The 8,743-nt window shown below is 33.3% G+C and overlaps 1 long non-coding RNA gene across 1 annotated transcript; it reads left to right on the top strand.

Moving 5' to 3' along the window:
• The first annotated feature begins 302 nt into the window (after positions 1–302).
• LOC132311912 (uncharacterized) lies at positions 303–5,879 on the top strand. Its single transcript, XR_009483135.1, has 5 exons — positions 303–761; positions 1,109–1,174; positions 1,435–1,503; positions 3,317–3,378; positions 5,634–5,879. It is a non-coding gene; the product is annotated as an uncharacterized LOC132311912 (long non-coding RNA).
• Positions 5,880–8,743: the final 2,864 nt, after the last annotated feature.

Here is an 8,743-nt window from a genome sequence, read left to right as displayed (position 1 = left end):
AACCGTGGTAGAAAATACATTCTTTTACCACGGTTCAAAAATAACCGTGGTAGAAAATGTATGATTTTACCATAATTTTTTTTATAACCATGGTAAAAAGTGAATGAGTAATTTAGGCGGGTCTTTATACCACGGTTATTAACCGTGGTAGAAGTTGAATTTTTTTAATGTAATTTTGGCTGATCTTTCTACCACGGTTACTCTAAAACCGTGGTAGAAAGTGAAATTTTTTCACTTACCTTCTGGCGGGTCTTATTCCCGCTAGTGTCAATAAAATATATATATATGTAAAATATATATGCTGCTACAGAAACCACTTACAGAACACAAACATATATCACAAAAGCCGGCCCTCGCTTTCTCGACCTGGTTCACGATTCGGAGTCTATGGCCTCTGAAATTCTTGAAATCAATGTATACGGAGGCAGCAACGCAGGAGGAAGCTCCACCGCCGCCTGCTGCCGAGGAGAAGCCGCCGGAGAAGGAAGAAGATAGGAAAGCAGAGCAAGGAGATGAAAAGAAAGCCGGCCACCCCCTTTCTCTCAGACCGTCTAAGCCGTCATTCCTCTTTCTCTCCGAGTCCAACCCTTCTACCGAAGCCACTGAGGGTTGAATCGACGGTCAGCGCAGCGTTAGAGCAGAGAAGATAGTGGCACAGCTGATTGGCGTCGAGATTGAACAAGGATTCCCCCCTTTCTCCAAGCCCTAACCCTAGCTCCCTCTCTCATTCGAAGCCCTAAATTCGAAGGACACGAATTGAGGTTTGTATTTTCATCCCCTGTTATATTCATCAATTTGATACTCAAATAGGTAAGGTATGGTATGGGATTCGCCCCATACTTCTAACAGAGACAGTGGTTAATTTGGTGGGTTATATATGTGTGTGTGTGTGTGTATATATATATATATATATATATATTTTCGTTGCAAAGGTAATTTGCTGCTATTACTAACATTCATCAATCTGATACTTCTTTTCTCCTTTTTTGTTTGTTTGTCTGTCTGTCTGTCTAACACACAGTTAAGTCACCTGTTTGAATCTTAACAGATAGGAATATATTATAGTAATATCTTTGTTTTGATATGTTTGTGGGTTGTGGAATGACAGACCGACAAGGCTTCAATGCTAGATGAGATCATCGACTATGTCAAATTCCTCCAGCTGCAAGTCAAAGTAAGCCTATCTCTCTCGATCTATATATATATATATATATATATATATATATATATATATATATATTGTTACTACTTTCTATATACATATTTATTATGGGTTATACAAAGGCTTCTTTCTAGTTTGACAAATTCTGAGAGAATCTGTAGTACTTTATATATATATATTGTATGGTATGGGCTTTAAAATTAAAAAAAAATGAGTTATATATAGATGATGGGCTTCTAAAATTCCATTGCTGCATCTGTGTGTGTGTTCAGGTTCTGAGTATGAGCAGGTTGGGCGGTGCTGCAACTGTTGCCCCCCTTGTTGCTGATATGTCCTCTGAGGTAAACTATATATATATATATATGCATATTTTTGTAGATGTATGTGTGTGTTTTGATACAACTATTGTGGTATATGTCAACTTGCCTTTCTAATTGTTTTTATGGCATAATTATACCCATCTCATGTTTGATGGCTGGCTCAGTGTCAAGAAGTGTCCCATTTGATGCAGTGATTGAAGAGATTTTGTTCCTATTGAGTCTTGAAACCACAGATTTGTAGAAGGAGGTGTTGGAGTCCCCCTCCTTAAGCCACTGCACCCTAGATTTTTGTCTATATGTTTGCTCCTCAGCTGCACACAATCTAGAGTAGGATGAGAGTAGGATTTTCTCTTGATTTCTGAGTGTAGGGTGATTGGGCTGTGAGTCAACGGCAATTTGGCAATGGGAAAGTTGATCCTTTGCAATTTGAACTTCAACATTTCCTGAACTTACTTTCAAGTTTCAAGAACGTTTCTTTTTAAGTGGTCATTTTGTGTGTGGACTTGTTTTTCTTGACATGCATTAACTTCAAAAGACTATATTGTTGGATAATGCATATTGTTGGTGGTTTGTTGTGTATGTAAGAGCATTTAGAATCTATGTTTCTTTAATCCCTTCCTGAAATATCAATCTTTTAATCCATGTTTTGAATAAATCTGTACCTGAGTGAGTGCATACAAGTCAATCCTTTGAATTATATTAACCATAAAATCAAATTTATTATTAGTTTTCTTTACTAATTAGGTCTCAACAGATTCTACTCAATTTGATTCTTTTATGGTAAATAATTACTTCAGCATGAGTGAAATTAACATCGTGCTTGCCAATGATTGTCTAAAAGTAAAACATGGCTGCTAGCAAAGATGTCTGTTGGTTTCATTTTAATATATATTGTCTTTTCTTTTGTAATGTTAGTTAGGGGATGAGAAAAATGAGTTGTTTGCTTTTTTCTTTTTTGCTTTTCTTGCTCAGGTGTGGGGTTGCGTAGGAATGAGTTGAGGGCATGCATAGGGTATTAACAAGGTTCTGAGAATGAATTATAGTTAAAATGGCTTAAATGTATTGTTATTTTGTCTAGATTTTGTTATTGATGAAATTTAAAAAAGATCACTAGTTCTCTTTTATACTTAAATTCAACATCACTTGTTTTTAATTAAGAATGTTGCTACAATTTGAAAGGGACCATATAGTCCACAACTAAAAATTATTAGTCTATGATCACAATGTTAACAAGATATTGCAACTGAGAATGACTCATAAGCTTTTATGTATAACTAGTCATTGTGTACCTAATACTTCCTAGACATGATACATATACATTGGCCCCCAAATCCTCTAATTTACACCCCTTTGAGAGGTATTTCAACTTTCTGAAAGCATAAATGATTACTGAAAGATTTAAGTAGAAATGCATGATGACTAATTGTGCCATGTATTACTTTTAAAGTGTATGGCATATAGAATGCTATTGTTTGGATGTGGAGATTAGCTGGACGATTTCACTTGCTTTGTTGACAAACTTTATCATTATGAAACTAATATGAAGATTACAAGTAGTTGAGAACCTGTTTTGTTTTTGTTTTTAATGTTATATTTCATTCATTCTTGTTTGGATTTTTTGTACGGTTTGCTTTAATTTGATTTTATTACATAATGTTTTCTGTATGGCTTTTTTGACTTATTGTTCAAGTTTGGCTAATAAATCCTGTTTTCTGTATGGTACTGTGTGTACATGTGTGTGTGTCTGTGTGTGTGCATATATATATATATATATAGACACACACACACTTGAACTTATTTTCTCTCTAACTGAACCTTTAAATTTTCTCTGTAGCCGTCCCGTATCTGAAAACCCAAGCGTGGATCCGCAGTTTAGTGTATAAATCAGTTTTTCCTGTGAGTATACATACTTTGGGGGGGTCACGTGCCTTTAAGTGACCAATTTTGCGGTGTATCTTGAACTTTATTACCAATAGTGACCAATTTTGCGGTGTATCTTGAACTTTATTACCTTATTGGTACATCGGCCCGTGTGGAGGCCATTTTTATTTCTTGTTTTAAAATGTTGAAAGCATGGGAGTATGGGATCATCGTATATGGAGGTTTTAATTGATTGTTGTGGAGGAGAAGTTGTTGATATGTTGTTTATACCTTAAATTTTTTGGTTTTACATGGAATAGTAGTTTACTTAAATTTTTTAGTTTTACATGGAATAGTAGTTTGTCTTTGCATGAAAATTTTGAAGCCTTTCCATCTATTATGTTATGATTTTTGTGAATGTAATAACAATATGGTAAATACCAGAGTGTTATATAGCAAGTAGCTCTTCCCCATATTTATATTTATGAATTTTCTTTAATTGATAGAAAGTCAGGCTCACTAGGAAGAGTACAAGAGCTAGTACTCTATATTTAGTTAAACGATTAGAACAAGTCCTGCATAATAAACAACCACAGTTGACAACAAATGAATTATGATTAAAAAAAAAAAAAAAAATTAGATTCATTAGAAACACAAGTTGCATACAAAATCAGCCTTAATTGTTAATCATCAGATTACGTAAAGACAAGGTCGCAAATCATTTAAAAGTATAATCCCAAGTCATATTGTACACTAGTCTATTTGAAGCTTTAGAGAGGAAGTGTAAAGTGTAAACATCTATTTTAGCTGTGAATGATCAATCTGAGGTCTAATTAGTAATATTTTGTAGTCTCTTTCTAATTTCACTTCGATCACATTCCCATTTCATATATAATGCAATGTCCACCCTCAAATGACAATAAGTTAATCTATATATCAACTTCGTTTACTTGCTACTAATCAACTATAAATTGAATTCTTCAAACATATATTCTAAGCCGAATATTTTCTACTAATAATTGAGGTCCCAACTTAGGCCAGCTTTGAGCCAGACTGGAACATCCAATATTTAGACTAAATGAGAATTAGAACGCATGTACTAATGACATATAAACCAGGTCATATAGAAATTCTACTTAGAAACCATTGGTCTACGAAGAATTCATTTGAGATAGTTAAATGCAACCGAGCTTGATTATATATATATATGTAGACAGATACGAGTTGACCTAATTAACAATCGAAGATAACTTTATTGCACAAATTTTGTTGAGTTAAAAGAATGAAAAACAAATAGCACTTGTAAGCAAGACAAAAAGAAGCTGCTAAGCTGTAAATATTTTTAGTGGACTTCACTAAAAATATTGGAAACATAAGCTAGCAAATGGACCTTGTCTGAAAACAAACATCTTGATTGAGTTGGTATATATATATATATATGTATATGTTACCAAGTAGCACACTACTAGGTTTAGAAATGAAACTGAAGAATGGAATTAAAACAGAATTAAAACAGAATTTACTAATAAAACGGAGCACCTTTAGCATTATAGTGAGTCAATTCCTCTAGAAATTGAGATACTTGCATTACATATATACAAGTTTGATATTTCCCATATACTATGCTCTAATTAGAACATTTCTAATAACAAAAGGGGATCTTCCAAGCATAGCAATTTCTTTTCTTTTCTTTTCATTTTATTTTTTTTCTCAATCAGTTATTCTTAGGAGGGTGGTGTCTTGGCAAATGGTAATCAGCACTTGAAGTTACAAAACCAGCCAATTTGAACTTCTTAAGAATATTACTTTTGTCACCGACTATACATTTCACATCCAAATCTTCCTTCCTTTCACGATAATAACATTTTCTGGAAGAATGGGTTGCACCTTATATCTTTGAAGTCTCTTTATCTACTGCCATTTGAATTTTATAGAATTCAAACCTCAAACCAGAGCTAGGGTTCCAACACCTGGCTTAATAAAATATGGGTCCTGACTCCTGGGTATGTGTAGGAGGGCTTAGGGAAGCCAAACATAAATATTTAATTAACTAAAATAATATATATGTTCTGAAAGAAAGAAAGAAAATCATTCTTCTTCATTTCAAATGTTTGAATATGGTGTCATGATTTCTTTTGGTGACGGGATGTCAATGACCCAAGATATTGAGTTAATACGAAGAGTAGATCTTTCAATGTACCTTTATTATAATGCTTGTTTTGCTTGGTTTAATTTTGACAGCTTTATAACTTGCTTTATATTCTCTGACTTCAACTATTATATCTTTGTAGGTTAAAGCTAGGATTGCAGTTGCCGTTACTTTTTTTGTTACCGTTATATTGTTTGTATGGCTCATGAAGAAGTTGCATATATGTAATGGAAGAGAGAGCTAAAACAAAGCAAGAAGCTATAAGAATTTTGTTTTATTTTGGTATGGCATAAGAAGCTAGAAATTTGTATATGGTTAATTTTTGTATAAAACAATGATTTGGAATTGGTTATATATATATATATATGATGTTATTGATTAGTTGTAAGTTATTTTGGTTATGATGCTATTTTTAATTTATTTAGTGTAGGCTTCTAGAGTCCTTGCAAGGCTAGTAGTAGGAAAAAAAAAGGCCTCGTGGAGGCTGCATTGGTATTTTTTTTTTTTTTTTAAAATTATGTAACACTTTCTATCACGGTTTTGAACCGTGGTAGAAAGTGCTTTTTCAACTACGATTCTGAACCGTGGTAGAAAATTGACTTTCTACCACGGTGCGGAACCGTGGTTGAAAATAAACTTTCTACCACGGTTTTGCACCGTGGTAGAAAGTCGACTTTTTACCACGGTGCAAAACCGTTGTAGAAAGTCGAGACTTTCTACTACGGCTGTTTCTACCACGGTTCAAAACCGTGGTAGTAAGTATTTTCCACCATGGTAAAAAGGCATTTTTCTTGTAGTGGTCGGTCTTTGCAGTCCAGGCTAAGTGCATGCCACTTGTTGATGTAATCGATAACAGGTTCATCCTTCCACTGCTTGGTGTTGGTAAGTTTTATTATGTTCGCAGTGCGGTGGGTATTGTAGAAGCGATTTAAGAACTCACGCTCCATATGGTCCCAACTATCTATTGACTCGGCCTCTAAGCCGGTGTACTAATCGAATTTAAAGCATTTCCCTTAATGGAACGAACGAATTGTTTCACCAAAATATCACCGCGTGTTCCAGCGCTGTCACGTCTCAACAAAAATTCGTTCACCAAAATATCACCGCGTGTTCCAGCGCTGTCACGTCTCAACAAAATGAGCAATGTATTGCTTATGATTCTTTTTCCAATCAAAATGTTGTGACTTGGGGGGTTGGTATCCGATTGGCATTCTCATGTTGTCGATTCGTCTTATGTAAAGCTTCGAATACATGAAAGAACTTAGAGTTGCCCTGCCATGTGACCTGATTGTATTATTGATCATGTCTCGAAGTTGTTGGACAGAAAACAAAGTGATAGACGGAGCAAGGTTGGTTTGGTTTGCCCCATGTTCGGATGTGACTGCATAATGAACTATGTTTTCCATGGTTGCTTGTGGCATGAAACCAGGATGGTGCGTACATGGGTCCTTGACTTGATTTGGCAGACTTTTGTACCTCAAGTTTGTTCATTAGTGAAGTAATCTGCAAGTCTTTTTCTTCCAGTCTTAGTGAGCTTCTCGATAGCACGGGCAACAGTCACAAGTTGTTCCTCCACTGATGCCGTGTCAGTCATCGTGACTTGCATGTGGGTTGACTGTGAAGGAGTCACTGTATGTAAAATAAAAAATAAAAAATAAAAAAACTGTATTTGCGTGCCTCCAAGTTTGTTATTTTTTTTTTTTTTAACAATGATAAGTTATTGGGTAAGTCGGGGTAGTAGTTATTGTATACTTCAATTAATCTGGACACTTTATTTTTATATTATGTCACCCATATTTATTTATATGCAAAGACTTTAAATCATATTGCATAACATTTTGAAATGTTGAAGAGATACCGATGGACTACAACTTTAATGATGTATTATTTATTTCGTATAATTAAACCGCTTAAACAACAACTTAGCATTTATAAAGATTTATAAATGTGTCTAATTAGGCACACGAATCACCTGATTGAATCTTATGTACATTATTTTAAGCTCCTCACGGCATTATTGTACCCTTAATATGCAGCAGCAGTAACAAAAAAAATAAAAATATAATCTTTCTTATACTCCCTATTTTTTTCGTTTGGGTAAATTACTATAGTCTAGGGTAAATACTGGAGTTTTTCGTATTAATTCAAAAACTGTAGTGACTTATCTAATATTTTGTAATTTGTAATAAATCATCCCCTTTCATCAATGGCCAATCAAATTAAAGGACATAAAGTTATGGACCTTTATTCTTGTACGGAGTAATAAATAAGTGTAGATTAACAAATTTAATATATATATATATATATATATATATATATATATATATATAGAAAGAGAGAGAGAGTCCTGATCTCTTACTCTCTGTAGAGTAAGAAAATTAATCCACACTTTTATCATTTTTCTTTTCTTTTAACACAAAACCACCCTCACCTTATTTTTAGTTTTTATATTTAATTTTATCATTACCACTAACTATAACAATAAAAGGTAATTATCAAAATAAAAATAGAAACCTTTGGAAAAAAAAATAATACAGTATATTTTACTAAAAATTTATTTTTATTTAGATGTTTCTTTGAAAGAAAAATAATACTCGTATCTTTCACTTTTGCAACAAGAGTGTGATATTATAGTATTTTTCTAAGAAACATCAATTTTGCAACAACAGTATGATATTATAACATTTTCCAAAGAAACATCAATGTTGCAACTATAATATACTTCTCTAGTATAAGTAAATTTACCAATAAATATACCGTAATATTGCATTTTGGAATATCGAATTGATTAATTGGAATTGAAATTGAAGAAAATTTCATTTAAAGTTTGGACAAAAATTCTTTCTATTTTAATTTGAAGCTGAGCATTTGGTGAAATTCATTATTGAATCTGTGAATTTGTGGGACTATAGAATTCACCTCAGAAACAACAAGGTAACTCAAAAAAAATTGGTGAAGCGCTCCTCACAACCTTATCCATGGAGATAAATCATTTGTCACTTTTGTCCATGAATTCAAATTCGGCCTACGAAGAAATGGAGAGGGACTTGAAAATTACCTTTTATTGTTACAGTAAGTGGTAATAATAAAATTAAATATAGAAACTAAAAATAAGGGTGAGAGTGGTTTTCTGTTAAAAGGAAAGGTTATAGTTGGGTTTGAAAAATGACCGTTAAATTTAATCTAACGGGTTTATATAAAAAGTGTGGATTAATTTTTTTTGCTCCCCATCATGACTATATATATATATAT

The sequence above is a fragment of the Cornus florida genome, unplaced genomic scaffold (genome assembly GCF_030987335.1).
Source record: "Cornus florida cultivar Cherokee Brave unplaced genomic scaffold, ASM3098733v1 CherokeeBrave_3.0.0_Hap2_Chr06, whole genome shotgun sequence".
In the NCBI taxonomy this organism is placed as follows: domain Eukaryota; kingdom Viridiplantae; phylum Streptophyta; class Magnoliopsida; order Cornales; family Cornaceae; genus Cornus; species Cornus florida.
This window is presented reverse-complemented; position numbering and strand designations above follow the sequence as displayed.